At 47.0% G+C, this 23,840-nt stretch overlaps 1 protein-coding gene and 1 long non-coding RNA gene across 4 annotated transcripts in view; one reads left to right on the top strand and one right to left on the bottom strand.

Moving 5' to 3' along the window:
* MKLN1 (muskelin 1) overlaps positions 1-23,840 on the top strand; it is a 679,793-nt gene that overhangs the window by 548,358 nt on the left and 107,595 nt on the right. The window lies entirely within an intron of this gene.
* On the bottom strand, positions 542-23,773 carry LOC125688169 (uncharacterized). 2 transcript variants are annotated; one of them, XR_007374629.1, is made up of 4 exons: positions 23,275-23,773; positions 22,014-22,206; positions 18,320-21,800; positions 542-15,855 (listed from the first exon to the last, which is right to left on the bottom strand). It is a non-coding gene; the product is annotated as an uncharacterized LOC125688169 (long non-coding RNA). The 2 variants fall into 2 exon arrangements; XR_007374628.1 differs by having other exon boundaries at positions 542-21,800; positions 23,275-23,768.

The raw sequence follows: 23,840 nt of genomic DNA, 5'->3' as shown, positions 1-23,840 counted from the left end.
AACCCATACAGAGCAAACTCTGGCTCAAACGTGAGTTATGAGACATTGCCTGCTCTCCTCTAGCATCCCCAAAAAGTCAACAGGGCCACTCCATCCACCTCTCCTTTTCCCAAGATCTCAGGGAGGAAAGGGTTGGCTTTTCAGTTTTGTTCAGCTGGAAACCTCCTGTCCAAGAGTGTTTAGGACGTAGTGTAGTTTGAAACAGCATGTGCTGCTGTGCCACGTCCTGGGGAAGCCGGGAACTGAGTTGCAGAGGTGGCCCCAGCCTCAGCTTCCTGCCGGAGGTGAAGGAAATAAAAGCACATCCAAAACACGAAGTCCCAAGGACACCAGCAAAACTGTCCCCATGTTTCTGCACTACAATAACCAGAAGGGAAAAAAGAGATCTCTTCCTCTGTTTTACCCAGCCCTGACCCAGGGATGCCTGAGGAGAGTTTTTAGGTATCCCAGGACAGCCAGCACTCCCAATGAACAGAGAGGCACTGCTCTTCTAGCCCCCATTTTCAGGAAGGTTTGGAGCAGTGTGTGTGCTTACCACAGTTTTTCTCTTCTTGGGGCACAGTGGTGACGATGCACGTGTTTGAAACAAGCTGATGCTTCCCCGCATTCTGGGGGGCTGACCATCCTCCGAAGCTGGTCCCAGCAGCACTGGCGTGGAGCAGAGGAAGAAGGCCAGGGCTGTATTGCTTAATTTCCAAGCAAACGGATAGATGTTTGACGCAGAAGAAGGGCTGCAGAAGCACTGTGGGCACAGCTGCCACATGCCGAAATGTCTGCTGGCATGGAAATGGCCACAGAGCCCTGCAGTGAAGGCCACTGAATTCCATCACGCAACCCCCCAGTACAAATCCTGGTGCAAGTCCAGAGCAAATCCGGGGTCACATTCAAACTCCCCACCCCTGCCAGCACTCAGCGTCACCTCCTCCTCAGCCCTCTGTGTCCCCTCCAGCCCTTGCAGAGAGTGTTTCTATTTTCCAGCCTAACCTTTGTCTGGCCGAGGCAGTGAGTCATCTCGCTCATTAGCTGAACTTTGAATATCTCTTTATCCGCTGGATCCCTTTCAAGCTTGTTCCCTGGCAGCGGAAGCACAGGCTTCTCCTTTCCTCTGCTCTGGATTGCTGCGTTGCTTTTGCAGCAGCATCTCCTCCCCTCCCACCTAGGGGATGCTAATAAAATCAGAGGGGAGCAGGGATTATTTTCAGCCCACGCACGCCTTCCCGTGCAGCATGGCTTAATGCCCAGGGGGCACTCGGTGCATTTAGCAAGCCCCAGGTTTCTGGCCAGCATTCAGCCCTCTCTTCAGCTCCATTGCAGCCACAGGTTGTGTTCACAAAGCTACGAGGATGCACTGCAGCCACTTGCAGAGCCAGATCCTGATTGCCAGCAGATGCCCATTGCCAACAGAGCCCTGAGCTGTGGCTGCCTTGCTGCCGCCTGCAGAGAACCTTAATCCTTTGTTAGTTTCCCTTTCTGCTTTTTCTCCATGCACAGACCTCCCAGGGAAAATAGCACAGGCAGGGGTTTGCCACGTGGGAATTTTGGCTCCTCTTCGGCTGCGTTGGGGAGAAACAGGGAAGGATCAAAGCACTTGTAAAAGGTTTTAATGGAGTGATGTAGAGGACCTCAAACCACTGCTTCTGATGTGCTTGGCTGCTATGGCATGGGTGAAGACTTGAATAACCTCTTGTCTGCTCAAAAGGCAAGCGGAGGATGCGGCTTTGGAAGGACAGGCCCGTTGTTCTCCCTCACAGGGTGGATGGCAGATGACTTTTCCTGGACAAGACATCACCTTCTTCCCTGTACCTGTTTCCTTTTTAGCCACAGCCACCGATTATTTTTTTCAGTCCTGTACTTTGTTGATCACCTGCCCAAATCACGTGACGAGAGCATCTCCTTCAGCATCTCATCGCTGCTGCGCCTGCTTGCATGCACACCGGTAATTTGTGCCTGTACGAGCACTTCCCCGCGAGGAACTGATGATTCACGGCCCCAGCCAAGGGAATCAATACCGCATGACTAAGGGAGTGCTGCAGAGGGCTGGGGATGAGCTGCTGCCTCCATGTCTTTGTCCTGAGTGGCAATTTGCTGATCGTCTTTACGAATTCATCATGAGGGTCTTCGCCAGGCTGTCAGCAATCCTTTTTATTTATTCATTTATTTGTTCGTTTATTCCTTTATTTTTTCACACACTGCCTTGTGCTATTTTGGGTCTTCCGCCTCGTGGCTTCTGAGACCAGAAGTTCATAGACACGTAGAATCATAGAATCATTACAGTTGGAAAGGACCTGTGAGATCATTTAGTCCGACTGTCAATCCCTCCCCGCCATGCTCACCAGCCATGTCCCTCAGTGCCACATCTGCCCTTGAACACTTCCAAGGACAGTGACACCACCACCTCCCTGGGCAGCCTGTGCCAATGCTTCCTGAGAAGAAATTTTTCCTCACATCCAACCTGAACCTCCCCTGGCAGAACGTAAGGCCTTTACCAAGTTGTGCCAGCCTATGAATTCTGAGGTAGTCCAATCAGCCCATGAATCCATGCTTGCCTTAAAAAAAGCCCAAACAGAAAGACGGAGATTATTAACCACTGCTACAGGGCCATGCGGGGATTGTTTGTCCAGAAAAATATTGTGGGGCAGAAGACTTCTTGAGGCTCATATCAACCTGCAAGCAAGCACTCAGAATCACACAATCACAGAAGGAAGGGACCTCAAGGATCACAAACCTCCAACTCCCCTGGGTGGAGATGGGCACTCGTGTGATTTAACACTGTTCTTCACTGCTTGTCCAGTTCAGTGCCCACAAAACCCTTTTATGAACAGTGTGTGAGTCTCAGGCTGCTAAAGGATTTCCCTAGCACCAACAGTGTCAAGCACCCCCACTTTTCATGGCTCCAGGAGTAGTTCTCCATTGGCTGTGCTGGACCTCAGCTGCTCCCCATACATTTTGTCCTCCAAATCCTTCCCCACCTCTGCAGCCCTCCTCCAAATGCTCTCTAATAGTTTTCTGTCCTTATGTTGTGGTGACCAAAGAGCACAGAATTCTTGAGGTGAGGCCACACCAGAACAGAGCAGAGCAGGGGGAAAAGGAAGACCAGGAAGGAAAAGGCACCTCCCTGCGCCCATGCCAGGAGGATGCAGCACATAATTCCTGGCCCAGAGGCTGTGGTTTCCTCAGAAACCCCAGAGGCTCAGTCTGACAGCTGTAATGGTGAGGAGATAAAACATCTCTCATCTGTCTTGCAGGGATCATGATCCTTGCAGTATCAAATGAGAAAAAGAGCTCTAGAGATGGATGAGTGAAGAAAGACCAAGAGATCTTTAGTTTATTGGTTCTGTCTCATTCTCTCTTCACTCCAGATGGTCCAAGCTACCCCCCCCCAAAAAAGTGTACTTCAACAGCCCAAAAGCACTGATTTCTGCTGCATCCCTTATGGGCTTAAACATCTCTGCTAATTTACCCCCACCTTACTACTAGTGTTATTTTTCTTATCTACATCAGCGGTGCATGGGGCTGCCTCCAGGGGGCAAGCCAGGATGTCCAAATTAGCTACAGAGAGGCTGTACAGGGGACTATGATAGCCTGGGAGCAGCAAGAGAACCCTGCCGAGACTGAATTTCACGGCTCCATTCAGCCTGACGGAGCCAGGGCACTAGAGGGTGCATGGAATGAAGGCATCCTGCTACCTGCGCATGTCCTGCTCTACTCCACCTCAGGTACACAAGCAAAATACCAACAGAGATGAAGCATGAAGCTCACATATATATGCGGGTTATGGTAGCTTTCAGGGCCTCCCCAAGGGCTCCATTCCACTGAGGATGGAGATGACACCGGTGAGGGTTCTACTTGGGGCTGCTCACCGCTGTGGTCAGGTCCTCAGCCCGATCTGCTTGTGAAGCTCCTCCTCCTCCTGGTAGGTTCCCAAATCCCAGTCAGATGACAGGGTTATTTACTGAGGCTGGCAGGAAGGAAAGGCCATAAATTCCCTGGATATAATGGCTGAGTCAGAGAAGGAGCCAGACGCGTCCAATTCTAGAGGCTTAAAGGGTGGGGACAGGCTTAGCTGGAGTTCTTGCTGTCCCCCTATCCCAGCAAGTCCCTTTGGGGCCAGTGTGGATGAGGAGGCACCTGATATAAGGCCTTGTGGCTCCTGGCCACTCCATAGCTGCTTTCCCTGGGCTTCCCCTGCCTTCCAGCCTGGGAGAGAGCAGTTTGCTTTGGTCTCCTGCCCTGTTTGGAGATACAGCTTGGTTGCGAGGACTTGCAGACTGTTTGCCCTTCCACCCTGGGAATCACTGGCTCTTTGGCAGGAAAGCAAATGGTTCAGCCTTTGGGGCAGAAAGACACAGTGTTATTCTCCCCAGAGTTTTTGCAACCCCTTGGAATTTTAAAGATCGCACGTTCCTAAAATTAGCCTCGACATACTGCAAAAGCAAAATCAACACATTTCATTAAAAAAAAAAAAGCCAAAAACGCCATAAGGAGACATTTGGATTCATTCACATGTATTTCTTTTTCCTCTGTTTGTTTGGTTGTTTGAGAGCAAATTCTCCAGCAGACTTCAAGCAACCACAAACCAAACCGGATAAATATTGTCTCTTTGGAAGGCTTCAGCCTGCTCCTTGCAGTGTACAGCCTCCATGGCTGACTCACACAGACCACGTCCAGTAACAGGATAGGTCTCCCTATCCTGTGAAACACCCATGGGTGACAGCTTCATTAACTGGCCTCACCCATGGTCTGGACTCACTTGGGAACACTTGCACCCTGCAAAGGAAAACATCTCAGGGGTGACATCTCAAAGAACAAGACCTTCTGAGAAGGACTTCCAGCGTGTCATGATGGAGGCTGCTATGATTTCCAATCTCCCTAGATCATTTTAGTTATTGCTCCACCTCCAGATCTTCCACCTCTCCCTCCACCCTTCATCCTCAGCAGATGCTGAGATAATAAACAGATGAAGTTCTCCCCTTCCCATTGTGGCTGCTCCCTCTGCGTAAGGTAATGCTGTTCCCATCACCAGCCTAATTTCCTTACACGTTGAGTTTTATCTGTGAGAGAAGATCAGAAGTTATCAAATCAGCCCCAGAAACAGCCTGTGTCCTTCTGGAACCATAAAATCATGGAATATCCTGAGTTGGAAGGGACCCACAAGGAATATGGAGTCCAAATCCTGGCTCCACACAGGACCACCCAAAATTGAAACCCTATGGCTGAGAGAGTTGCCCAAATGCTCCTTGAGCTCTGGAAGCTTGGGGCAGTGCCTACTGCCCCAAGGAGCCTGTTCCATGCCCACTGCCTTCTGAAGAACCTTTTCCTAACACTCAGCCTGACCCTCCAGACACAGCTGCATGATGTTCCCTCAGGCCAGCATGATGGGAGAAGACACAGACGCTCACAAGCTCTGTCCCTCCCTGCTCCCTTTCTCCTGATAGCGAGGAGAACCCAGGTCAACGCTCCAGAGACCTGATTTATTCTACTTAGAAAATTCACGGATGTTACTCAAGATTTCGTGGATGAGAGGTCTTGAGTAACAGCCATGAATCGCCCAAGTCGCACAAGGAGGAGGAGGTCAGGGAGCATTCCATGTGCCAGAGGAGCATGCTGGCAAGCACAGACCTGGGAGGTTAATCATGAAACCAGTTTAATCTGTATTAGCAGATAAGAGCACTGAAAGCCATGTGGAGAGGGGACATACGTCCAAATGCACACCGCTCCATCACTCGAGTGATTTCAAGTGATTTTCTTTGCATGGGGGGAAAGCGGGCAGGCAGCAAACCTGGAGATGGCGGCTGCAAGCACTGGGTGCACGTGTTTGCTCCAGAAACGTGTCTCTGAATATCACACAAGTTAACAAAGAGAAGGGTTGGACCTGTGGAAAGACCTATGGAAGATACCCAGAAGTACATTCAGAGAATTACAGAGAGACTGAGTGGGCTAGGTGGTGAGTAATGAAAACGGCACTCAGTGAGACGCGATTTTTCAGTGCATGAAATGGCTCTTCGTATCGGGTGGATATTTCCAGGTGTTTGGAACAGAAGTAGATCTAAACCACGGAAAACTCCTGATTACTTGCTAACCTGCTTCTAATTTACTGTCCTCTGTGAATTTCAATTCATACTGGTACTGTCCTCCCGGATCATCAGCAAGGATGTCAATGAAACTTGATCCTAACTCTTGTCCTACCGCAGTGGACACGCCTTGTTCAATGCAGCACACTCTTGTTTGGGATTAGTTACTGCATTTCAATGTGTTTTCACTTTGCACAAACTGTGCTTCAGACCAACTCATTTTTTTTATTCTAATTTCTTATTTCCTAAGACAAAGAAGCAGAATACATTAATCAAAACAAAAACACATGTTCATAAATGTGTGCTTCCTTCATCTTCTGGCTCTGTCATTCTCTAACATTATACCTCTTCCCTCCAAAAAAAAAAAAAAGAAGTTGGAAAAGAAGAAAACCTGGCTGTTTTCTGTGCCCATCATTCTTCAAGTCCAACTCTTGTCTCCTGGTAATTTTACTCAGCATCTGGCTTCTGCAGTTTCTCCCTGTTGACACTATTGTGTGGACAGAACCAAGCTCTAAACATTTCATCATGACTTTTTCTTAAATATTTGTTCTATGATATTTATAGGCTGGTGAGTGCCAGAATTATATTCCATCCTTTTCTGTTCTAAATCACCACCACATTTCCTTTCTTCTGCCTCTCAGGACCACATTGTCCAAAAATTTATAAAATAGCCACCTAAGGATCAAAATGTTCATTAACTAATCCTGCCATTAACAACTGAGGATGAATACCAGAGGATGTCTGCAGCCTACACAGATTGATTTCTTAAATCTAAAATTTCCCAAGAGCACGTTTTTGGGAACTAAGGGGACGGGATTTTGAGGAGGGCTATGAGTACGGGCCTCTTTTGTTTGCTCATAGTTTCATTTTCCTCCTTGTCTGCTTCCCAGCTACAATTTTGGCTGTAGGAGCCCTTCTTACACTTTTCCATGAAATGCAACTAATTTTGCTGCATGGCTCGCCAACCTCCTCAAAGCAATCCTGAACCGTCTCAAACTGCTCAAGCTTGGCTACCTTGGCTATTCTCTAGCCACAGGCAGATGTTCTTTCCACAGAGGGCTGTGTCAACTGGAAATGTCACCGTGCCCCAGCTACTCATTACTGGCCTTGGCTGGAAATGATGCTCTGTACCACACTGTCAATGGAGAGTTCACCCCAGTGAGCGATGTTGCTTTGTGCTGCAGGGGCTGGAGCAGCTGGAGGGTGGGGAGGAATGTCTGGAGGGGGGAGCATGTCCAGTGTCTGTGTCCAGTGGCACAGCTGGATCCAGGAGTGCACATCTGTCCGCGGCATCCCTGAGGAGCCTCTCGCGGTCCAGCCTTGGCCAGCATTTATGGCCACTTTCCTGACCTTCAGCCAGGGGTAGAGCCTTACTTGGGATTTTCCAGCCTCACTACTGCCTTTTACATGCCATTCTTGCTGTTCCTTCAAGCATAGATTTAAAAAACTCAAACTCCTGTTTTGCTTTCTAGCCCTTAGCAATCTTCTCCTGCTATGTGTCCAAGCTTTCCCATCCGTTTCCAATCTGTAAGGAGCAGGTTTAGGAAGGTCTTCCAAAGTGTAACTCATCACATGGGTGCATGAAGTGGACTCATGCACTAGGATGGGGTTCTGAGCTGGAAAGAAGCAGAGAGGGAGTGGAAGATTGGCCGGAGAAATATGAAAATCTCAGTGCAGCATTGAAAGATCAAGACAACACATGCCAGTAGTTTTTGAGAGGCTGGGGTGGTCCCTCAGCTCTACAGGATAAGCTATCCAGTGTTGATGCTATAACAAACGGTACCAATTAGGTTCCATGATGTCCAACGATGGGCTCCTTTTCAAAGCAATATGCCATCCACCGGCATCAAAGAACAGACAGCTCAAGCTCATGTGGCTGTAACCAGCTGTGATGGCTTCATCATCATCTGTACTTACTGTGCTCCAGGACACAAAAGAATCAGTCCTTTCCAAAGGCTTTGTCATCTCAGGCTGCCTCAAAGTGAGATGATGGTGAGGGCTGTTCCCAATGTAACAGTAGAAGGTGGGGGAACCAACAGAAAATGCCACAGAAATGATCTGAGGAATGGAACATCTCCCCTAAAAGAACAGGATGAGAGAGCTGGGGCTGTTCTGTGTGGAGAAGGCTCTGGATAGACCTGAGAGTGGCCTTTCAGCATCTAAAAGAGGGCTGCAAGAAAGAAAAGGACAGACTCTTTAGCAGAATCTGTTGTAATAGACAAAGGGAAATGGTTTCAAACTAAAAGAGGGGAGATTTAGATTGGACATAAGGATGAAGTGTTTTACAATAAGGGTGAGGCACCGGAACAGGTTGCCCAGAGATGTTGTTGATGTCTCATCCCTGGAGACTTTCAAGACAAGGCTGGATCAGGATCTAAGCAACCTATCTAGCTGTGGATGTTCCTGTTCATCACAGGGGAGCTGGAACAGATGACCTTTAAATGTCCCTTCTAACTCAAAGAAATCCAGGGTTCTATGACCCACACAATAGCTGGGAAAAAGAAAATATTTAGGCAGAACATTCCCCAGAAAAGCACTGCATTTTCATTCTATCTCCAAAGACTTTCCCCTGCTGCCCTGGGCAAGTCACTGAGTTTATCTGTGAGTCACAAATAATGCCACCTCAGTGGCATGAGGGCACAAAGCAGAAGATTGCTAAAACCACGCCATGTGCACCTGTTGATCCTGCCTCTTTTTAGCACCGTTCAGCAACATGTTCACAGTTGATGTTTATTTGGGAAGAATTACTTCACAGCAAAAGCTATCTGAGTGGTGTTTTGACATCTGTCTCTCCTCCAAGAGGTTTGCATCTGAGATGCAGATGTGCTGGGTACAACAGAGTGAATTGTCGAAGTGGGTTCAGACCGAGCACGTTTGATGCGTAGAGAACCTGATGTACAGCACTGGTATTCTCATAGCTGTGACTATTTCTACTGAAACTGCTGGTAAATTTTCACTGACTTGCACAGTACTGAATCAAGGCCCACAGATGGCACTGAGCAGGAAGATGATCGGTGATTTTGCAACACAAACCTAAGGTGGGTGGAAATTGGGGACTGCCTTGGTAGCACTTCAATGCTTTCTGAAGCTTTACCAGGAGGTGGAAACGTACCTGGCATTTTGCAGCTGTAAAATGGTCCTCCCAGCCACACACCGCACTTCCAGCTGCACAGATGCTACTTATCTTTGTGTTCTCCTGGAACAAAACCTCTCTTTATTTTTCTCACTTCCAAAATAAACTTCCTTTTCTGTACTCCCACAGAGAATCACCACTGGGAAGAAAAGCTGTGCAGAGTTTTCCATCCAGCAGATTGCCTCTCCACTCCTTCCACCCTGAGAATCTGAAAGCAGAGCAGGGCTACTGTTTACAGAAAAGCAGAGAGCATTTAGGAGCTGCCTTGTTTCTAAATACATCCATTTCTGATTGAAAGAAGCTGAGATAGTTACACTGAAAGAGCTAATTAAAATGTAAACAGCATTGCTTTTAATTGCTAGCACTAAAAATTGTCATTATTTATTTTATAAGTTGAGGTGAATAAGAATATGTGTTTAATTGCAAAAAGGAGGAGGAGGTAAATTTTAAACGTGCTTTGGAGATGCTGCAGGCTGAGCTCTGGCTGGTTGTTTCTATGAGAAAATGCAGTGTGTTATTTTTCTCTACAAGTCCTTCACTGTCACACAGTTCAATTTTTCTCTCTTTTAAAGCATCTGTTTGTTTGCTTGGCCTTTCTTTTTCAAAAACTTATTTTGTATCTTCTGCAATTCTCACTCATGGAGGAGTCTGGAAATCAGTCCAGAGCTTCATGATCAGTCATTACAGGATGTTTTTCTGTTCATGCTGGTAAATGGCTCGATTCTGCATTAATTAGTTAAAGATGTGAAGTGCCGACTAAGTGCTAAGTAATGTTACATAAGTGTAATGTATGGCAGACACACTGTGCCACAAAAAGCATAATAGTACTTTGCACTTAACTAGCACCTTTTAACCCAGGTTGGCAGAACTCTTCACTATCACTGCTGGAGGCTGTCAGCACCCTAACAAATGAGGTTATTATTTTAATATGCATTTACAGCTGAGAAAACTGAGGCAATGAACAGCTGAGTGCCTCGTGCCTTGGCAAGCCAGCAGCTGAGCAGTGCAGCAAAGCCAGGCATCGAGAGCCACCACCAGCCCTGGTGATGGACAATCATATCATAGAATCATAGAGTCACAGAATGGCTTGGGTTGAGTGGGATCTCAACGATCATCGTGTTCCAACCCTACTGCCACAGGCAGGGTTGCAAGCCGCTAGATCACGTATTAGATCAGATTGCCCAGGGCCCAATCCAACCTGGCCTTAAACACCTACAGGGACAGGGCATCCACAGCCTCTCTGGGCAGCCTGTTCCAGCATCTTATCATTCACTCAGTAAAAAAACTTCTCCCTGACATCTGAATCTCCCTTCCGTCAGTTTAGAACTGTTCCCCCTTGTCCTGTCGCTATCTACTCGTGTAAAAAGTTGATTTCCCTCGTGGTTGTAAACTCCATTTACATTTTGGAAGGCCACAATTTTCCTACAGCCTTCTCTTCTGCAGGCTGAACAAGACTCTCCAACACTCCAACAACTCTCCAACACTCTCCAACAGCTCCACATCCTTCCTGTGTTGGAGAGTCCAGATCTGGACACAATACTCAAGCTGGAGCCTCATGTGGGCAGAACAGAGTGGGACAATCACCTTCCTGTCCCTGCTGGCCACCTCTCTTCTGATAGAACCCAGGATACCACTGGCCTTCCAGGCTGCAAGCACACACTGCTGGCTCATGTTCATTATTTCATCCACCAGGACCCCTAAGCCCTTCACAGCAGGGGTAATCTCAAGGAGTTTTCCTCCCAGTTTGTATACATATCTGGGATTACTTTGACCCAACTGCAAAACCTTGCACTATGCTTTGTTAAACCTCATTAGTTTCACAAAGACTCACGTTCAGAGTTTATCAAGATCTCACTGGATGGCATCTCTTTCTGCTATATCAACTGCTCAGCTTGGTGTCATCAGCAAACTTGCTGAGGGCGCATTCAATCCCACCATCTACGTCATTGATAAAGATGTTAAAGAGTATTTATCCCAAGAAGGACCCCTGACAGGCACCATTCATTACAGGCTTCCATCTGGACATAGAGCCATTGACCACAGGTCTCTGATTATGACCTTCCATCCAATTCCTTATCCATCAAACAGCCCACCCTTCAAATCCGTCTCTCTCCAATTTAGACAGAAGGATATGGTGAAGAACCATGTCAAAGGCCTTGGACAAGTCCAGGTGGGTAACATCAGTTGCCTTCCCTTTGTCTATTGATTCTGTCACTTCATCATAGGAGGCCACCAGACTGATCGGGTGTGACCTTCTCTTGGTGAAACCATGATGGCTGTCTCAGATCACCCACTCTGCCCTCATAGAACAACTTGGGTTGGAAAGGACCTTTTGAGATCATTTTGTTTCAACCTCTCTGCTGTGGGCAGTTACCACCCACTGCATCAAACCTTGAACACTACCAGGGATGAGCATCCACAGCTTCTCTGGGCAGCCTGTTCCAGTGCATCACCAGCCTCTGAGTAAAGAATTCCTTCCTAACGTGCATGTCCCATAACCTGGAGGTCACATCCTGGGGCGAACCTGGGAGCAATGGAAAAAGGGAGGATATTTTGGATAGGCTCTGTATACACTGCAACTCAGCATTTGGAAGTGGGCTGAAACAAGTGGTCTGTGTTGCTCAGGAAGACTTCAGTAAGGATGTGGAAATAGCAAGGGATGGAGAACCCAATTCTTCCCTCTCCACGGCGAGCTGCTTGTTAGAAAGAGGAATTTCCTTTCCATGTGGCAGGCTTCTGCTTCCAACCATGTATGTTTGTAGGGTTCCTACACTGAAGAGGAAGCTGAAGGGAGACCTTGTGGCAGCCTACAGGAGCTCAGAGTTAGTGAAGGGTCAGGAGCTGAGCTCTGCTTTCCAGTAAAAGAGACAAAGCCTGAGGAAACAGCATGGAGTTGCATCAGGGGAAGGTCAGGCTGGGAGTTAAGAAAAGGTTCTTCACCAGAGGGAGGTAGGCATGGAACAGGATCCCCAGGGTGATGGTCATGGCACCAAGATGCTGGGGTTCAAGAAGCATATGGATGATGCTTTCAGACATAAGGTTTGAACTTGTTTAAACTTGTTTTTGTTTGTTTAGAATGACTGTTGACGAGGGTGGATAGTGATAGGACAAGGGGGAATGGTTTTAAAATAAAACAGGAGAGGTTCAGGTTAGATATTAGGAGGAAGTTTTTCACCCATAGGGTGGTGACACACTGGAACAGGTTGCCCAAGGAGGTTGTGGATGCCCCATCCCTGCAGGCATTCAAGGCCAGGCTGGATGTGGTTCTGGGCAGCCTGGTCCAGTGGTTGGCAACCTGCACACAGTAGGGGGTTTGAAATCAGATGATCATTGTGGTCCTTTTCAACCCAGGCTGTTCCCTGATTCTATGAACTTTGGATGGTCCTCTGTGGAGCTAGGAGTTGGACTCAATGATCCCTGTGGGTCCTTTCCAACTCAGAATATTCTCTGATTCCATGTTTGAAGAGCAAGAGGAAGAGCAGCTTCACCTCTCACTGCTGGCTTTACGTAATGTCCAGTGCCATGAATACGTACAGATCCAAGTGCATATTAACTCAAGGACTTTTCACCTGTCAAACCCAAGTGACCACAGAGCAAGCCAGAACAGCTGGGGCATAGTTTATAGAGTCATGGAATCATTCAGGTTGGAAAAGAGCTCCTAGATCATCTAGTCCAACCATTCACCCACCACCACCATTTCCTCATTACACCATGTCCAACATGGTGTACAACATCTAAATATTCCTGAATGCCTCCAGGGACTCAACCACCCTCTTAGGCAGCATGTTCCAGAGCTTGGCCACTCCTTTGGTTAAGCCATGACAGTTCATTGCTCATCTGGCTTTATGCCTCAGGTCACCATCCAGGAGCTAGAGCTTGTTATCTTGATGGGTTGCTCATCCAGACCCAGGCACGGTATCCTTGGAAGCCCTTGGGCTCAATGAGGGTAATTCCTGCTGCTCAGGCTTCCCTGCTCTGTCCCTTCTCTTACTGGTGAGTGAAGCTCTTGCAGCCTTTCCTTCCCTCTCCAAGGTATTTTTTTCTGCCCTTAAATTGTTTGATTTTTTTTTTTAGCTGCACCTTCTTTGGATTTTCAACATACTCTACAAATTTTGATTTCATACCATATTTGTATGTTTAACAAGAATAATTCCAAACTCCAAAAACAAACTGTGCCCTGACTGGCGTTACATAGCATTTGTGATAATTGGATTCTCAGAAAGCCAAGCACTTTCTGAGATTTAATGAGATTCAAACTTTAATTACCGTGTCCCTTTCTCAGGCATGCAGTAGAAGCAGGGAGAAAAATGACCATAATCAGGTCTTCAGCATGTTGCAAGAGGCGGTCTCGATGGATAGCACTTTGATCCCTTAATGAGGGGGCATTCTTGCCATGCACAGTTGGAAAGCCAGTTTCTCTTGCATCATGGCCTACATTTACATGCTTAGGATTTCAGCCACAAACCAATGCTCTCTCCTCTCAGAAGACTTCAGTGATAGAAAGCCAGCAGAGATGGCTCCTGGAACTACCACACTGCAGAAGAAGAGAGGGCGACAAGGACATACTGGGGGTTAGAGTAGACTTTAAGGTCTTGATGATGAATGATGACACACAGTGATCCCTGGACAGAGTCAAGTGGCCCTGCAGGACCAGTGTGAGCTTAAAGCCCCTCGCATGGCTATTCTCTTGCACACCACAAATACCAGGCAGATTTTGCCCGTAAGGCTTGATGACTCACTTGCTGGCTTTCTCACTTCCCCGCCTCCGTCCTGGAGGATGCGGTGTTTTGCTGAGTGTTATCTGCACTGTGGTTGGCGGAGGCAGATGAATGCAGCGGTTTTGTGTCTGCAGAAAGAAGGCTTCAAGAGAGGGATGGGGTCATTAACACTTCCACTTTATCCAGGAGGAAGATATCATATGGCCATCTGAGAGGACCTTTAAATTGCGATGTTCAGCGTGCGTGATGTTTAAATTCAAGCCAAATTAATTTTAGAAAAGTGCTGTGTTGAGACAGTGCATCAAATTCTTCACAAATGAGACGAAATATTGCCTCCACTGTATTCTCACAACCACTCATTTCATAGACTGATAAAAAATCTCTCCATCTTCATGTTTTTTATAGCCCTGTGGATAAACATTCATTATTCTTTCATCCTTTAGACAGTCAGAGATTTATGTCACGTCCTGCCTTTTCCTTCGCTGTATTTGGGACCAAAGTCAGTGTTGCCAGGTAAAAATTTCCATTGCTCTGCCTTCCATTTCCTGACCTCTTTCCCAAGAACCCGGCTATCTCCTTCGTTTTCCATGACTTATAAAAGGTCACCACTGTTGCTTCTTTTCCTCTTTCAACAATCTGGAGGACATGCTATTCTTGCTTAATACATCCAATCTTTTTTTTGGAATTATCTTTACTTCATCTTCAGCTGGTTTTGCTTTGCTGTGTACTCTAGATGCCTACACAAGGAGACGTGACTGCTTCTTGCAGGCAGCATGGGAAGCCAAGGTCTAAGCGGGCAGGAGCTGTGGGTGGCTTGAATCATTCTTGACATGACACCCATCCGAGCAGTATCTGTGAGCAGGCTTGGCACCTCCAGTCCACCCATGCCCAAGACCTCAATTGGTTCCTGATGTTACCCAGCCACTTTCTGAGCTGTGCATTTTGTGGCTACCCCCTTTGGCTTTGCCTAGATGATTTCAGGCAGAAGAGGTATACATCTGGCTCTCGTATTCCACAGATAGACCTGTCTCTCTAATACTTCCCAAGCTGGCATTTTTGCAAACCTTTCACCTCCCTGAAACTTCTCTGTAGTATCAATCAGTGTTTTGTTGTTATTCTTCATACCACCTTTCCTTTTCCCTTGCAAATCTGTCTTGACTCACATTTTTTGCTTGCTGTATTCTTTTCCAAGAAGTTAGTTATTTTTCTCCTTGGAGCTGCATATTCCTGGGAAGGGGCAGGGCTGCAAGCTGGCTGTTGTAAGTGCTCCAAAAGCACGCAGGAGAGTTGCGAACCATAAGCAAAGCCCTTGCTGGGCTACATGTAGGGTCGTATCCATATCTAGCATGCTCTTAGGCTCCTTCCATTTTGAGATTTGCAATGCTTCTTTTGACAAAGAAGGATCTTGCCCTCCTCCAACACACACTGAGCAAATCTGGACTGGGCAATTCGAGGTGCCCGTGCTGAAGGACATAATGACTTGGGTCACTCTCCTGTCCCTCTTCTCCTCTTTCTCAGCTATGTGGAGAGATTCCTGAGCCCCTCAGTCAGTCTATGCATGTGGCAGCAGGTTGGCAAAGTAGCAGGGATGGCACTCAGGCAGCCCACAAGCCTCTGAGCTCTGGCTGCCAAATCCACATGGATGACTGCTCATAAGCATGAATCTGTCTCAAGCCTTCAGCAGTCACAGGGCTTTTGTCTCCTTCCTCTTCCTAAGAAGCAGATTGCAAAATCACCAAGCCACAGAAACAAGCAGAATCTGAATAGGCTCATGAACCAGTCCATGCCCATATGCGGCTCCTGGGAAACAGCTTCCTATGGAGCAGGAGAAGCTGAGTGTGCTGAGAAGTGAAGCCACCTGCTGGGTATGTAGCTATCCTGTTTTCCCAGGGAACAGAAACGCTTCTCTACAACATGCTGAAAACTCCTGGATCTATGGGGAAAAAAAAAAGCCACCTCTCAACATCAGCAGTTGCATCTTTCTCCTGGATCCCCATGGCCCTTTTTTTCTAAGAGCATTAGCAACCTTGCCCTGTCTCAGCCTTCCCTACACCATTTCCCCCAGCCTGGCAGACCTCTAGCCCCAAAAGCATCTCTCCTTATTCCCATACACACAAACCCAGTGAAGAGAGCACAGGAACAGCTACAATGTCCCCTTCCTCTGTATCACTCTCAGCAAACAGCTGCAATCTCCCACTCTCTCATGGTAGACCTTAAGGTCAGGCTCTGGACAGGACCGATGAGACCCTTTGGGTGGATTTCCTGCTGGAGCAACATCTGGAGAAGAAAAATCAACTTGAGATCTCCTTAAATGCCCTGTCTTGACAGATGATGCTTATTCTTTCATCAAATATTGTTTTTTGGTTTGGAAAATTCATCTCTGTTCATGGAAGCAGTGAGTCCTGCTTATTTTCCACTTGACACTGAGCACTGAAGAGGGTCTTAAGTAGAACATCCAGCCATGGCTGGGAGGGTGATCTCGATAAATACGTACATCCTTCCCCAAGCCCTACCCTTCCCATAACTGCTGCCAGTGTTTCCACCTACTTAGTACAAATACAGGAACAGACACAACAGGAAGTGGTTCTCTAGGATAAAGCAGGCTTTTGAGGACTTCAGAAACTGAGACTGGGCACAAACTCTCCCTGGGGAGCACTGGGATGGGGCGGTGTTTGGCATGTGACTGTTTCATGGCGGGCGACTCACCACAGCAGCGTGTCTGCTGATTTTCATATCATCAGGAATGGCAAACAAAAGGTTGCTCTGCTTTCCCAAGGGTCAAACATTACTCCTGATGGAAAGCTCGCAAAGATGTAGGAATGCAAAGGGTGGAGAGGGTTGATTCCGCACCATCTCTGTTTCTTCCCTCTATCCTCCTGCCTGAAGAAACACCTGTGCAGGGTGCAGAGCTGCTGAGATGGTCTGCAGCTGGCTTACTGATACTGGGAAGAAGAAAAGGAAGCTAGCATCTTCTCCACGTGGCCTGCGGTTGGCCAGTTGACAGGAAACAGGGAAAGCCCAGCAACCTCCCTGGAAAAGACATCTTTTTTGCATAGATCAAAGCATAGGACTGTTTCCAGGGCAAGAAAATAAACAGAAAGTGTGAAAAATGTCAGCTCATTTAGAAAAGATGCAGAAGGAGGATATGCTTCTCTGGTGGGGCCAGAAAGCCAAGGAGTCAAGCTCACAGAGGTGGAACGGCAGATCACAGCAATGTTTCCAGGACTGCTCAGAGACAGAGATGAGAGTTTAATTATTCTCAGATACAACAGAAAGAGGTTAAAAACATTTGTTTGTGAATCCAGAGAATAATTAAGAGTGAGTCACAGAAAGTGTTGTTCCAGCTATGGTAAAAACAAGCCAGCGCTGAAGGGTCTGCTGGTCATTTGAAAGCATCGAGAGCTTCAGCCCAAGATTCCTTCCTTAACTGCACCACTTTTGGGCACTCGCTGTAAATTAAGCGGACTGGAGCACAAGGGAGCTAATGCAGTGCTCTGGAAGGCAAACTATTAAGCAAAGTGTCTCTCAGATGTTTAACTTCAAGGAGGCACAATTGAAATCTCATCAATTATGATCAACGGACATGAGAAGGGTTTAAAGTTCATCTGTAACGTAATTTGCAGAATAATAGAAATTAAAGATGCAAAATCTCTTTTAGGTTGAGTCTACTTCAGTCCCCAGGGAGAGCTAGATGGGTTTCTGTATCATGCTTCCCACAGTGCTGCATGCATGCAACAAATGCAACACAAGAAACTTTCCCCGATGCACTTTTATGACTCAGAGGATGTTGCTATTGAATAATTAAGCTTACAGACACGAGTCCTTTCTGTGCTGCCCCAGGCGTGTTCCCTGCCTTTGTCATCATTTTCAGTTTTCTCTTTCCAAAGCACACCAAGCTATTCTCATAGCTCTTCTCCTGGATTGCAAACAGCTTTCTGCTGTCCTTGGCATCCTCCTCCTTGAAACTTTTCACCCAAGTCCCCTGCCCTCAGCAATCAATGTGAACAATCAGCTTAAGGGAAGACCGTGACATTCCCGACTGAAAAACAAGATTGAGTTCTTCACTTCCCACTGTGTTGCTGACAGTAATACTACTTAGCACTCTTACCCTATGACGCATTACCCAAACATTAGCTAATTATCCTGCCTGACTCCTTAGAAAGTAGGCAATTAAGCAGTTAGCTCCACTCTCCAGATAGGGAAACCTGGGCAGAAAATGTGGTTAATAGGGGAAAGGCCAACCCTATGGTGTAGGGTGGTGAGTATCCCTGCTGACCAGAGTAGGGATGTCAAGGATGGTGCTTATCTTGCTTATCTCAGCTGCTTGCAATACTGCTGAGCTTCTTCTAGAGTGGGCATAAGAACAGCAACACCTTGGTACAGGGATTCATCCTCACCAAACCGTGTCCCATTGTGGTAGGCTGCCATCTTCTAGAAGAAGCATCCGAAGAGTCCACTTCCTCCATACTGCTGAAGGGAAGAAGACGATCCTGGTTGGTATGGGTGCCCTGAGCAGGCTGTGCAAGTCCTCTCCAAACCACAGACAGCAAAGTCGCTGAGATCAGTGCTCAAGAACTCCCGAATCCTGGAAGTACTCAGCTGGTGTCATTGCAGCTGACTTTGAGGAACATTTTGGAGCAGCCAATGCCAGAGCACCACAACCCCTATGTTGCAAAAAGCATGCTACAAACTCTGTCCCTCCACATAGCTGGGGACCTATTTTCCTTCAGCCATGAATTGTGGCTACGTTTGAAGGGACACAAAAGCTGAAAAAAACTATTTTTAATGCAGAGAGTAGATGTTTATCAGAGAGGTCTTTAAAATAAAGCAGAAGGAGTCCAAGCCTAATAACAAGAGCTCTAGCCATTCTGACTAACTACTCCATAAAACGTGTAATTACAGCACTATAGCAACAATTGAATTCCAAGGCACATTTTGCATCTGAAACACAGGACGGAGCATCCTCTCTGGGTGATTCAGAGCACTAATCACAATGCCCGAGCACTTCACTTGGAAGGAGGAGAAGCACGGAAGTGAAAGATGAGCAGAGTGCACTGGGTGTGCAAGCACGTCCCCGTGAAAGCACCGTGCACAGGATGCATGCACCTCCCAGGGGAAGAATAAGTATTTTTAGCTGGGATTATCTTGTCTGCTTCCTAAGAGCGCTCACTGCCTTTGTGGAGAGGAGCACAATGTTGGCTGCATCACACCAGAGTCGACAGCACAGCGGTGACATTTGAGAGGTGCCTTTTACTGAAGCTCACCAAGTGCGAGTGTTATTTGTGCCACCTAAGCAGCTTTTCCTGCCCTCAAGCGCCCTATTTCAGTTCGTGAAGGGCCAAGTGCACAAGGGCACCAAGATCCTCTTTCCCCAGTGCAGTTCAGAGCCACTCACATCCCCTTAAACGGCACTTCCTGGCTCACATACACTCTCCTCCATTGTCTGGGACATGTTTGCAGCTGGAGACTGATGAATGAAGCTGAGTTACTGACCTTGATGTAAAAAAAAAAAATAAAAAAAATCATCATAGAACTGTGTTTGTGCTTTGTAAAACAAGCCTTTTAAAGCTGGCATTTATGCAAAGAAAAATGCCAATATGCATATGGAAGCTCTGGTATTTAAGGCCCCTTTCAACCTTCCAGATTGCCAGTGAGCTTTCACTGATTCAAGCCTTTAACCAATGAACAGGTGCTCTAAGAGCTGGTGAAGAGTTCTCAGACAGGTATTTAAGTGAATGGGCTAGAGCAGATGCTTAGTTCAGAGTCTACACAACTAGACCTATTTTCTTATGCTGAAAGAAGTACTGTTTCTCTGTGTTATAAGGAGGTACAGATGGTCCCTTGCTCCAAATGGATGAGGGCAAGGGAAAAATTACGTAACCTGTCTTTGAGGCCTGCTCTCACCCCCCTTTCTATACAGAAATTCATTCAGGCTCTGCAGAAAATGCATTTCAAAACAGCTTCACCACTACTTTTCCTCATTCACGCTACCAAAATGAGATGATAATTAGTGAGGCCACTTCAGGGAATTTTTTGGAATTGCTCTGGTCCATAGGCTAATGGTGCTTTTCTTCAAAGTTCCTATGGGAGGTCTTGGAAGATACTCTCCAGTCAGAGAGTTGTGTAGGCAGGCAGGTTTATTTCCCCAACATGGAGCACTGAGTTAAAGCCAGGGCTTTGTTTTGCAGAGGGAGCTCACTTAGGTGAGCAAGCATTGCCAAAATCTGCTGTGACAACACCCAATCAGACCAGTGCTCTGATTCTGCTCAGAAAACAATAGGCACTTACACAACTACAACCCACTGGAGGTTTTTGACTTGCTGAGCAATGAGACCCCGAATGTTACAGCTCTGCCTCATGTCCTTGGCTCTGTCCTGCTTTGGAAGGAAACATGCTGTGACCTGCACTGCCAATGCTATTTCCTCTCACTTGTCTTTAAAGGTCTCTTTTTCCAACAGCTGATCGGCTCTGCAGCTCCGGAGAGTACGTGAGATCCGGCTGGCCCACGGTCTAGCTGGTATGGCTGTGTGCCATGTTGTTGTTTGTATTGCTTTCATTTTTTTGGCGTTACTTGGCTCTTCCAGGCAACTTGTTTTCATCCTGAACTATGTGCTCATTACATATCCAAACACCCACGCAGGTTTTGCATGAGGAAACTCGAAACACACACGCAGCAGAGGAGCAAATTTGCAAAGGGGGCAATGAGATATTTGTCTGAGGCAGACACAAACAATTGTCAGATCCCTGAGCTGTCCGTGGTTAGATTTCAGATCTACTGATGACAAGCGTGTTAACACTGTGTGTGCATCCTCCTGGCAGAGAAATGCAGGGACATCTCCTGTGGTCCACCTTCAACAACCCCAGCTACTGTTCCCGGCACACATCCAGGGACCTCCTAGCTGTGCCCCAAAAGCCAAAGGGACCCATTTTTGCTACTCTGCTCCCTTTCATGGCCCCATCTCCACTTCAGCCAACTGCTGCCTGCAGGGATCTACAAGTCCCCAGCCAGCTCAGGTCCTGCAGATGCCTAAAGGCACTGGAGGATTTCAGCAACGTCCCAGGAGACGGGGATAGGAACATGCCTGCTTGGCATGATGGTTGTGTCATAAGTGTCCTCTTTTTGGGTTGTTCCACAGAGCAGAGGGTCTGAGTGACTGCTAGAGGTGGTACAGGGCAGCATCAGTACCATTGGACCGCCCATTTGCCCAGAGCCAATGTTGTATTAACACAGTAAACTCACAGAGCTTAGCAGAGCAGGGCTCAGATACTCAAGTTTTCCGAGTCTCTCCCATTTTTACAGCCCCGCTGCTGCTGCAGTTGAGCTCCAACAGACGCAGTCAGCTCAGCTGGAGGCTTGCAGGCTGTCCAAATCTGCGGCACACCGCACTCCTCCCTGCCGTGCCAGGCCTGCTCTTAGCGTGGAAAAACCCTCTCCCAGCTACTGCCAGGATCTGTGCAGTGCTAGGGAAACTTCGTTTGTAGCTTGGGATTGCTTTGCTTTCTTGCATCCTTCCCTGCTTCCTGTGCTGCAGATGAATAAAGATTTTCCAGAGCTGTCAGTACTATGTATTTCACCAGCATTTGCTTCTTTAGGTCCAAATCATGCTAAAAATAAGCTGGCTTGGCATTCACATCTTGATTCAAGTGGTAACAGGACACCGGGCAGAGAAACTCCTGGGGCTATGTGCTCTGTGCAGCAGCGAGTAGCGAGCTGATGGCGTTCCCTCTGCCTCCTCCCTGCTGCCGGCATGGAGCTGGCACTCGCCGCTCGTTGCGATCTCCAAAATTTCATATTTAGAGGTTACAGTTTTATATGGCATCGCTCCTCTCTGGCTGCTTGTTAGTGAGGCTCCAAATGCCAAGGTAGAATATTTTCTCCTGGTGGAGGGAGTATATTATTAGCAAGATCCACAGTAAACTATTTCCTTTAATATTCTTGTGGTAAATCGCAGGGGGAAAAAAAAAAAAGAAAAAAATAACAAAAAAAACGGAGGCTTTGGGTAAGTGAAATTTTAAATGCCACATTAAGAACTCAAACTTCAAAAAACCTTGTTAGTGCAGCAGCAAAGGTAGAGCTATGGAATATGGTACCTCGCATGCAAGTTTTTGCTGTGCTGCTGCAGTAGAAGCACTATTCCCTCAGGTCTCAAAAAAGGGTCTTGAGACAAAGCACTTGCTGTTCCTCCTCATTTTTGAGATCCTCAGCTGACGTTCAGCCTCCAAGGCTGCTGCAAGAATGTTTCATCCTCAGCCAGATTTTGTTGCAGCACTCTCACTTGCTTTCCTAAAATAAATGGCGAAAAAAAAAAATCCTTGTGTTAATTTAATCTAGCCAGGCATTTTGCTGTCCTGTCTGATAACATCCCTCCAATCTGTCATTTCCAACTGACAGCTGTTTATTTGTTGTCGCCTTATTGGTGTTTTTCTTGTTATTTTAGTTCTGGTTTTGTCCCTGATCTTGAAATATCTCCTCTTAATTCTCAAGCATCCAAAAACCGCTCCAGGGATTCCTCAAGTCTTCCCTTCACTTTGGTGGGGGTTTTGGATGGAACAATTTTATTTCAACCAAAAAATCAAACTAACAAACAAACAAACCCCCATACAGTAACCTCAGTCAGAGAAACTATCAATAAATCTCCAATTTACACACTTGGAAATCACACGTGTGTTTGGGATTTCAGGTCCATTCATGTGGCAGGAAAAAACACTGAAAAACATCATGGCGTCAAACAGAGATCACAATGTGAGCATCCCTCTAAACCAGGGACTGCAGTGCAAACCTGAAGAGGTCTTAGCACTGCTGGAGAACCATTCAGCAGCACTGATAGCAATAGATGAAGTGATTAAATACATGTTATTCAGTAGAATTCAGAAGGAAAAAAAAAAAGAAAAAAGTTATTAAATATGACAGTGCACAAGGCATGGGAAACCACTCGGGCTCCTTCCCACAGTCTGGATCTCCAGGTAACCTTTCCATGGAGCATTCAGATGAGCTGTGGTATGGACCAGAAAAGAGACAATAAGCCAAGAAAAGAAGCGCAATAACCTCAATAATTATAGTACCTTCCACTGAATTTCCAGTTGCTTGCAAATTGTCGGTCAAGCATTAAATCTGGGTACCACTCCATTAGCTCATTTTTATTTCACTCATTACTAACTCTTGTTTATATATTTACAGTTATTTATGGTGACTTTGATTGCTCCAGTTCCTTTTTTGGAAAACAACAACAAAAGCATGTTGAAATTGACAGAACTGTCAAAACAAGCTGCTTCTGATACTTACAAAGTACAGAGCTATGTGGAGAAATACAAATAATAAAACAGACTAAGAGAAAAGAGCTGAGCTACTCACAACAGGGATCAGTGCAGGAGCTGGACGAAGTCACATCATGCTTGGGTTTTGCTTCAGCCCCTTCCCCACACAGCTCGTGGAGCATCCCCTTGACCCTACAATCCACTGCAGCCCTTCAGGGCATCCGCCTAAAGCCACTTGGGATGGATCCCCCAGTTTCTGTACAGCCTCGCAGACACAATCTATGTCCTATCCCCCCTGTACAGCCTTGCAGACACAAACTACGTCCTATCCCAGTCTCTACGGTGTCCACTACCCAATGCAACCCCACAGGGCTTCACAGTCCCACAGCCCCATAGGCATAGCCTCACACCACTACAACCCCAAATTACATCCCACTTCAGGTCCTACAACCCCAACGCTCCAGTACAGCCGCACAGGACATCTTCGTGCAGCTCACTACAGTCCTACAGGGCACCCAAAACAAACACAGCCCCCAAATTACACCCCCAGAGCCCAACGTGCCGCTCAAAGCTCCACAAACCCACCGCAGCCCCCCACCAAGCCACACCCTATAGCCCACCCACACAACCATGCAGCCATAAATTACACCCCACCCCAAGCCC

Source organism: Lagopus muta, chromosome 1 (assembly GCF_023343835.1).
Source record: "Lagopus muta isolate bLagMut1 chromosome 1, bLagMut1 primary, whole genome shotgun sequence".
Classification (NCBI taxonomy): domain Eukaryota; kingdom Metazoa; phylum Chordata; class Aves; order Galliformes; family Phasianidae; genus Lagopus; species Lagopus muta.
Note: the sequence above shows the minus strand (reverse complement) of the source record. Positions and strands in the feature narration are given on the sequence as shown.